The sequence below is a fragment of the Dreissena polymorpha genome, chromosome 3, assembly GCF_020536995.1.
Source record: "Dreissena polymorpha isolate Duluth1 chromosome 3, UMN_Dpol_1.0, whole genome shotgun sequence".
Classification (NCBI taxonomy): Eukaryota; Metazoa; Mollusca; class Bivalvia; order Myida; family Dreissenidae; genus Dreissena; species Dreissena polymorpha.
This window is the reverse complement of record NC_068357.1, coordinates 113,504,847-113,515,018: the sequence shown is the minus strand read 5'-3', so window position 1 is coordinate 113,515,018 and position 10,172 is coordinate 113,504,847.

Sequence of the window (10,172 nt, the reverse complement as noted above, 5' to 3'; positions counted from 1 at the left end):
ATTCCTTATAATAAAATGCAAAGGTAAAGACTAAACAGAACATTTCCTTAAATGCAACAACAAGATAAATACTCGAATTATTATTTAAAATGATTCATTCACCACATATGAAAAAGTCATATCTAATATTTATGATTTTTTAATGATACCCATTCCTGCTAATTTGAGGAGTTGACATGACAACAGAAGGATTTATTGAACACGCAATTATCTTGAAAACACTTTGCTTTAAGCAATAAGATCAGTGCAAAACTTCGCATTAAATATAATGTTCACGACTGGTAAGGCTTGTTACGTGTATACGTCTGTTTTACATGGGCTTATTGTAATCAAAACCAATTTCGGCGTAACTGTTAAAACCAGCGTTTTACTTTAAATTTCATTTTCTCAAGAGCCTTTAACATGTTGTTGAACTATCCTGGGACTAGACCCGAACGAATAAATCCGAATATTTCATGAGCTGATTTGAGTAAAATCCACTAGAAAATCGGCCACATAGCTGCGTTTTTGTACATAGTATAGTATGTTACACTGATCACCCCTGTCTACTCTCTTCATGTTTATACGATACAAATGATCAATTTTGACCCTGTTACAGATATGCTGCGTTAACACTATGTTCCCGGCGACCACGGCAATCGCGTTTCGGGCCACCATGGAGGAAATGGGATGAACGTGAGGCAACGTAGGGGAACTGGATAGCCAAACGTCACACAACGGGGTTGCCGCGGTTGCCGTGCCAAAATTTTTAACTGTCAAAAAATTTCCCACGACAGCCTCGGCGTAAATGAGAAACGCGATAGAACTTTCTAAACGCAACAAAACTTGACAGTGCGTAGCTGGCCGTGTTAATTCCGACCCGTTACGGTGTGTTGCGTTTTGCAGGCAGATGCGTTACGGCCAGTTGAGTTGTTGTACGGTCTGACGCGATTCGCGCGTTCTGAAGATGAGTATATTAAAGCCATGCTATTCATAAAACTTTCATTTCAGTCTAAACACTCGATCGGTATAATGCCACCAAGAACCCACAGGGACCTTGGCCTCATTCTTCGTCTTTTCCCGGACTTTTGTGCTTCTTTCAGCTCTTTACAACGCAAATATTTTATTAATGCTGCAAATAAGCAGGCAAACACAAAATCACCCTCGTCGTCTACATCCATGTCACTGGAATTATTTTTTTATAATAAATACTGTTACTCGAAAGATTTCTTTTATACCGGGAGCACAATCGAGCCCGAAAACTCTCGGATGTCCACGTTTGATCCGCACGGTACTTTGACAGAACATGACAAATGAATGACAAACGTGTACAACGTATCAGACCTGCATGCCAAACGCAAACAACGTGCGGGAACTTAACAGAACGCATCCTACCTTGAAGCAACATTTATACATCCGTGGCAGACCGTGGATGACAACTTTGCGCACCGTCGAAACGCAGCGTTTTCGCTTCGACGGCACGTCACTGATACCTTTATAAACTAAGGAATCTTAGCACAACCTGGCAAACCTTGGATTTAAGGTCAAAAATTGCAACAGTCACACGGCGCGATACGTTTCGGACAAACGGGACTGCCGTGGCTGCCGGGAACATAAATGTAAATGTAAATTCCATTTCGCAAAATTTTAGGCTGAGTGCTCGTTCAGTAAATCGTCATGGAAAGACAGAATGTACTATCGATAAACACCTTATTTTGATAACTCAATGTTGCTCTCCCGGTGCAAAAGAACACGAATTTTAGGGAAAGAAATGCTTTGTGAGAAAAAAGTACCGAAATTCAATAGTTTCAAGATACGATTTATGATGTATCATTGTGATACGTGGCTGGTCAGCTTGTCTGGAAATTGTTCATGACAGCCAGAATAGGCTACCGACAGGGAGACGGAAAACTACAACGGGCAAGGCATGGTCAGGGGTGATAACCCCAAAAAAGGGTTAGGGTAAGGGTTAGGGTTAGGGGTCGGGTTAGGGTTAGGGTTGGGTTTAGGCTAACCCAAACCCTAACCCGACCCCTAACACTAACCCAAACCCTAACCCTAACCCTCTAACCCCCCCTTGCGCAATACCATACCATGCCTCGCCCGTTGTAGTTTTCCGTCTCCCCTACCGACATAAGCCATTGTGATATAAAAACACGTCCTGACTTCAATTTTCTATCGAAACGTATTGCAGTTAGATTTATCATTTCCAAGACACAATGAGATTTTCAAAGATCCACGTTTTCAAAATGGTTCTTACGGCATATGCGACCAAACTAGGTCAGGCTTGACAATGCGCAGGCTGGGCTATTGCTTCTCTGAGCGCCTACGCCATTAAAAACATTTTTCGCGTGATGCGGCACTAAAAGTATGCATTGGATATTTGGAGATAAAACTGCGTCTTACTCAAATGTTAACATAACGTTTATTTCGACGGCGAAAAAATAAATTAAAAATAAGCCATGTGATGACACATAATGTAATCACACGTAGTATAATTTTTCTACGAACACTTTTAAAGTATAGGTCCACTACACAAAGAACATTGCATGCGGTAAGTATGCCACTTACAAGGGAAAACAACAACAAAAACAATTCAACCTTTGTTTTCAAATTAATTATTTACACAGGAAAATGTTCAACATTAATTTTTAAATCAGGTTGTACGCCGAATATCTTTTTAAAAGACATTTCATGTTTCTATTATCAATATAATGGTTATTTCCTATCAAATGATTTCTTGATATTAATATGTCTATTTTTGAAAATCAAAATATAGTCAGTAGTTGATATCAATATTTGTATTGTTTTTTTTTGTTTATTTATTTTTCTTTATGTCAGCAAATAAATTCTTGATTACAAATGGAGTTGTTGATATTAGAAAATATGACCGGTAATTTACATAAAGAACTAATTTTATTATATTAAAATATCGATGTTTATATCAATAAATACATATGTGTGATATGTTTTATACCAACCATCATTTCTGTATATAAAAAGCCGTCACATGTTGTTATATGGTTATGCACTTCAATTCCATGTCAATGTCATATATGGCATCGTAAATGCAGTAAATTATAAGAAAAGCAACAATTTGGTATGTCATGTAGTCAACAAACTCTCCATCACATGTCCTATAAATACCCTGCAGCAACTATTATTTAAATACCGAAATAACACGATGTCTCTTTATTTAGCCCGAATATCACTATTTTTTCCGGTTCTCTCACTGATTTAACTAAGGACATTTCGAGTATTATAAGCTGGATAATAGGCTGGTCTGAAAGCGTTAGTGGTAAGCTTTTAAGACAGTATGTTGCTTTTGGGTTCCTTGGAATCCTGTGAATAATTAGCTCTCTGCAACAATCGTTAGAATCTGATATGAGGTTTGGTTTTTGGGGGAAAATGTTATATTGTTTATTTGAATGTCACTCTAAATACATTATATATTGTACACATATATTTAAAATTCGTACACAAATATTGTACAATTTACAATATATGCTGCAAAATTAGTTTTATTGAAAGAGAAGGACAGAGTTGTTCATGATGTACAGCGGGCTTCTTTTGATTTTCTATTTCGACGTGTGAAACAGTGACGATAAGTACCAGTCGGATATTCAATGATTACCTTTAAACTCTGGTGGTAAATTGGCGATTTGAGGAATGATCTACAATATTCAGGGATTAATCTAACTCCCCCTATATATCGAAGCATTGTTTCATAGATTGTTTCCTATTTGAACGCACAGTGAATCTTAAAAGACGGCAAGGAGCATCTGTATGGAAATGGAATATTCAAAGCTCTTTGGATCAGACAGCATGTGGATACGTTTTTAGGTCGTACACTATCTAATTGTGTGATTACTGTCATAGATCTATAAATATCCTATCGAAAGAAATCGGATTTGAAAATATTGAAAAACTTTTAATGATAAAAGAACAATAGTTTCAATTTCGTTTCTAATTCTAAGCGTTTGTATTGTAAAATATCTTGACAGTAATCTCTCCAATAAAAAAAAGTAGTCCACGGTATTCTTTGCTACCATATTAGCATTAATACTTATAGATATAAGAATTCATTGGAACGTTCATACGGGCATCACTAGGTTATTTGCCCCTTTATAGTATAAAAACACGTGGCGATTCGGATTAGAATATTTTCCACCATAATATGGCAATTTGTTTATGTCTTTTTACACTCAATTTTACATTTGGGTCGTAGTCTGTTAAAAGGGGGTTTAATGCAAGTGCGTAAAGTGTCGTCCCAGATTAGCCTGTGCAGAGACGACTTTTTTGCGTTTATGATATTTTCCCTTTAAAGAAAGTCTCTTCTTAACAAAATCCAGTTTAGGTGGAAAGTGTCGTTCCTGATTCGTCTGTACGGACTGCACAGGTTAATCTGGGACAACACTTTTCGCACATGCATTAAACCCCCTTTTCACAGAGCACAACCCATTTGTTTTATGTCTCACTATTAAGCGATTGGGTCCTTGCCATAAATAAAGGGCCGCATATTATAATAATGTTTCTCACATGTTGATGCAGCAAACGTTTCACTTGTGTTTGTTATATTACATACAAGAACGGACAAAAAAGTTAAGAGCAAATATTCACATATAATACTGCAATCGTCTAATATTGACTCGACGTAGGTAAGTTTATCACACAATTGACAATCATAATAGCATCAACTTCAGACATTAAACTAAGAAAGTGGAATTGTATGTGATAATATCTCGAACCGAATTACGATGGGTTCTCGAGTTCAATCAATGTCTATTGACGTAATACTTGCCGTTAGAGAATGCGGCGTACGAAAATAAAAATAGAATTATCATGACCAGTGCACGTAGTGTATAAAAATGCGTTGTAAGAAAAAATAAATATCAATATGATTCGGAACAGACAAAAATTATAGCACAAAATTGATATTCAGATGCAAAAAGAGATATTGGGATATGTTTAAAGGATCTGTAAAGCCAATTAAATCAAGCACATTACATACAGATGACTTTGTAAGATATTTTAGATCAATAAATGATCCAAATTCACACTTCTACCAACCAGACGAAGACATAGTTTATTTTAATGAGCGGTATTTGAATGGAGAATTACACGTTATGTTTGAAGAGTTAAATATTGAGATTACACGTGAAGAAATTAAAAAAGCATGCATTTGTTTAAAAACTGGTAAGTCGGCTGGTCCGGATTATTATTAAATGAGTTTTTTAAAAGATGGTGTTTCCGAAATTCATTTTTTTTTTTGAGGTTTTTGTTTGTACTTTTTAATAAAATGTTCAACTTAAGTTATTTTCCAGAGGCATGGAGCGAATGGTTAATTGTCCTTATACATAAGAAAGGCGATTTAGACGGCACGGCCAATTGGCAGAGGAATAACATTGTTAAGCACTATAGGAAAATTATTTAGTAAAATTATTAGCAATTGATTGAGTGTCTGGGTGGGAAAATATAATGTTTATATAGAAGCCCAAGTCGGATTTCGGAAAAGCATGGTAACAGTTGATAATATATTTGTATTGCAAGGTAATATTTCTCATATTTAAAATCAAAGTAAGAAACTTTATACGGCATTTATTGATTTGACAAAGGCATTTGATTTTGTATTGAGAGATATTATATGGTACAAAATAATAACACTAAGCATAAGAGGTAAGATTTTGAATATAGTAAGATCAACGTATAATGTGGTTAAATCAAAAATAAAATATAATAACGAAATCAGTAAAGAACCGTTTACATGTTTTTTAGGGGTAAGGCAAGGGGAATCATTATCGCCCTTTTTATTTCCAATGTATCTTAATGATATCGGGGAACACTTTATTCTAAATAAATCTGAAGGCGTTGATATTGGCATGTTAAAATTATTTTTATTGTTGTATGCTGACGACATTGTTATCTTTGCAGAATCAGAAGCTGGTTTACAACATGGGTTAGATTTGTTGGATGAGTATTGTGCAAAATGGAAACTCTGTGTAAATATCAATAAAACAAACATAGTGATTTTTTAAAAAGGGGGACAAAATAGAAGAAATTTGAAGTTAATATATCAAGGAAATGAGCTTGAAATTGTAAATAAATTTACATATCTTGGAATAGTATTCACAACGGGTGGATCTTTTTCAGCAACATATGATGCACTTTCAGGACAGGCCCTAAAAGCACTTTTTAAGTTAAAATAAAATTTGATAAAATTTACAAATATCTCAGTAAGCCATAGTCTCGAATAATTTGATAAGCTTATTTAACCAATTTCAAGTTAGGGCTGTGAAGTTTGGAGATTAAACAATAGCATCCAAATTGAACGAATACACCTACGTTATTGTTAACAGTTGCTAGGTGTCCGATCTCAAACACAAAATAATTTCATTTACGGGGAACTTGGAGGTAAACCCCTAATAAATAAACGGATCGTTCATGTTTTAACATATTGGTTAAAAATATTACAATCTGATGATGTTAAATATATTTAAATTGTTTATAATATGTTATTACATGATCTTGAACTTCATCCCGAAAACAATTCTTGTGTAAAATCTGTAAAACATATATTAAATACTCTAGGTTTCGGTGAGGCATGGCATTTTCAAAGAGTAGGGGACGTTAATTGGTTCATATCTATTGTAAAACAACGCATATCTGATATTTACGTTCAAGATTGGATAACTGAGTTACAACAATTAACAAGGGGTAAAAACTATTGCATTTACGGAAATTTTACGGAAATCAGCCTTATCTCAATGTTGTAAATATTTCAAAATTTAGATTCGAGTTAACGAGATTAAGAGTATCTGCTCACAGACTTAAATTCGAAGCAGGGCGAAGGCACAAGCCTGAAAAGACACCGTATGATAACAGAAAATGTAAACACTAACGTTCTCGAAGATGAGTTCCATTTTTACTCGAATGTCCAGTATTTAATACTCTTAGAAAACAATATATACATAGATATTATTGGAATCACAAAAACATGTTAAAATTTATCGAACTCTTACAAACTTACAACGCAAAAACAATTAAAAATCTTGCAACATTTATTTTTAAAGCAGCTAAACTGCGAACAGAATTGTATTAGCAATAGTTTCACTCCATGTACTAATGTCTATTTGTAGTCATTTCAATAAACGCTTTATAAATACACTTTCTTAGAACATTCAATTATATTTGAATAAGATGCGACTCTACAATATGCATATAATATACTTACCTTAAATTAGTTCGTAACGGTAAACACTGTTATAAATATATATACCTGTTTAAAAATAGCTGTTTATTTTCAATATGCTTGTCTTTAGAGTTGCAAATTCATGTATGGTTAAATGTAAATTTATATTGCTTAAAATTATATATGTATATGCCTGTATGTGATTGACCAATGTTGACTACATTGTGTGTTATATGTTTGTATACTCATGGGCTTCAAGCCTTATGTATTTTGGAATAAAAACATGTACGGAACAGGAAAACCATTGATTATTCCAAATCTTTTTAAAATGGGAATATTTTCAACGAGAAATACCAATTTTATGTGATGATAATGATTGCATAGCTTAAAGTCATGTATATCTTTAACATTCGTTTATACGACTCGGGATAAAAAGACTTGGTCAAAATATGATTAAGAAAGTATATACTCAGGTGTTTGCCCACCTTGTAGTGAATGTATTGCTATAATTGCTGTAGCTAAGGCCGATAAAGAAAGTTTTAAAATTCCAATTTTAGCGATTATCACGACGCAATTATTGATTTACTAATCTTAATCTATGCATTTTGATAGTGGCCTGTACTGTACGCATGTAAAATCTCGTCTAATAAATTAAAGGGACCTTTTACCTTTTGGTAAATTGAAAAAAAATATTTGTTTGGCTCTTGTTTAAAATTGTCAACACGTCTACATTTGAACTTTCTAACAAAGCTATTTATTTGCATAACGTTTGGATTTTTCAAATGCATAACCAAATTCATAACTATTTAACATTTTTTCATTTGTGACCCGATTTGTATAACCTTTATTACAATCGTTTAAATCTTGTTTGTAAACAATTTTATGTGTCTTCTTCACGAGTAAACCGTCACGATGAGTTCTATTTTTCACATTAAACAGGCGTCCATTATCCCAGCAGCAGGCTTATATGGCTTAGGCCTATTACATGGGTCTATTCGGCTTCAGCCATGTTCGGACCAAAATCAACGGGGTTTTTCGACCCTATTTTTAATTTAACATGTTCTTTTAACTTAAACACCTAATCGTTTTCTTCAGCTCGAAGGCGCTCACATGATAGGCACTTTTTTTACAAACTAAACTGATCGCACACATTCCGATCGATTTTCATAAAGTTTACTAAACCATATACCACCATAAGATGTGTTAAAATCGTTCTAAAATTGTTAATAACTTAAATATTCATTAAATTGTTCTGTTAATTTTCCTGCAAAAACCTTCACCTCCGAGGTTACATTCCAAAAGGATGAATGTGATTCCGTCAAATGAAATCCTACGTTTCAAATCGGCATGACTGAATAGCGAGAAGTGCCCCTTCCCAAGGACAGGGCTTTCTATAAACGGAAAGAGCCTCATATGTTTTATTTTGAATATTTTCCAATAGATACAACAGAAATGTACTTATAATCTAAAAAATATCTCATGAAATATTATTGAAATTTCAGCTTAAATATTTATGAGTCCTTTTCCTTCCTTTACGCTCTTCTTTTTTATTTTGAAGTTAGTGTATAAGTTAAGGTTCATAATACAGACATTAATTACCTAAACTAAAAACTAAAAAAATCACAACTGTATAATTATTGTACAACGTCGCTAGGCTTTCATCACGTGGTTGGTTATCAAGGCAGGGATTTGATCCGCCTATGCTGGTTCCAGTCAAATCTCTGCTCGGAGATTGATGTTATATGTCAGCAAAGCAAACAGCGAAGTTCAAATTTAATATAATCACAGATTAACTCATTCATGCCTAGCGTCTAGAAAAAAGGCATTGACAAACATCGTAGACCCAGATGAGACGCCGCATGATGCGGCGTCTCATCTGGGTCTTCGCTGTTTGCTTAAAGGAATTTCTGTAAGAAATTCTAAATTTAGAAATAAATATACTAGACATCCCTAATTTTGGAAATAAATTGATCCAATTTAGAAGGATGGTAGAGTCCACTAGGCATAAATGGGTTAACTCAGTATATATACAAGATGACTTAATATATTGCTATTTGCACACAACCTGTTCATTTGGGAGATATAAGACAATCATTTTCAAATTTTCAATCAGTCACAAATAGACACCGATCACCGTCCGATCAGCAACCGACGTATTTTTCCGCTCATCGGGCTGGCGACCGGCCGATGATCGCAGGGAAACCGGGCCAATTTGTAGCATCGGGCGGCGTCCGGATTAATTTTAAGTCTCACTTAAAATTTTACCCGACGTCCGGCCCGGGAAGGAATCGAGATGAGATCGAAACAAGATCGGACGATCAACGCACGGGTATCGCCCGGCGATCGCCCGACATCGGATTCATTGAACGTGTATCGGCAAAAGTAAAGGAATTTCCCAGAGGCATATAAATCGGCCGGCAACCGTCTGATTGCCGGAAGGCCTCCGCACGATGCCCGACGGACGCCGGACGATGCTCGTTGTGATACACGTACAATGAATCCGATGTCGGGCGCACGCCGGGCGATAATCGTTCGTTGATCGTCCGATCTTTTTTTCGATCTCAACTCGATTGCTTTCCGGGACCGATGTCAGGTAAAACAAACTGTGATATAAAAAATTAATCCGGACGCCGCCCGATGCTACAAAATGACCCGTGGTGCGTGCGATCATCGGCCGGCGCCAGCCCGATGAGCGGAAAAAAACGTCGACCGCTGATCGGACGGTGATCGGTGTCTATTTGTGACTGAAGTTTTAAACTTTGTCACTCATCGGACGGCGGACGGTTCCGACGTGTCCAGTCTTCCCGATGCCTGGAGATCAGACACATCGGCCGGCGACCGGATTATTTGTGACTGAGGCATAAACATATGTACATTTCCGAGTGGCCTTTTGATGTTCAATATTTTATTCCTTTTTAATTGTATATTTTGTCAGTTTGTTTATAAAGTCCTTTAAATATAAACGCCTGTCCTAAATAAATCGACAACTGAATAAGAAAAGGAA